Below are 311 nucleotides of genomic sequence, written 5' to 3'. Positions count from 1 at the left end.
TCGTTTTCAACAAAGCCCCCTCCTTTGACAAGCGCAGTCTGCTCTGATTGGCCAGCTGACCCAGTGCATTGTGATTGGCCGAACACCACAAGCATGTGTCGGAAATGTAACACCCCTTACCATAATCTCGAGCGTCAGCTTTCAAAGTAAATATCAAGACTTAGTTTTACCATCAGTTCAAGCCCGAAAGGGCAACAGAGTCGCGTGACAGACACAGTGATGATGCAGTACACAAGCCCCGGTTAAGACAGCTGACGTGCTGTGATTTCTGACAGACAGTTCACTTTCCTGTGATGTGACCCTGTTCCCCA

This window comes from Sinocyclocheilus rhinocerous, unplaced genomic scaffold (assembly GCF_001515625.1).
Source record: "Sinocyclocheilus rhinocerous isolate Xijiao unplaced genomic scaffold, SAMN03320098_v1.1 scaffold229, whole genome shotgun sequence".
In the NCBI taxonomy this organism is placed as follows: domain Eukaryota; kingdom Metazoa; phylum Chordata; class Actinopteri; order Cypriniformes; family Cyprinidae; genus Sinocyclocheilus; species Sinocyclocheilus rhinocerous.
This window is presented reverse-complemented; position numbering follows the sequence as displayed.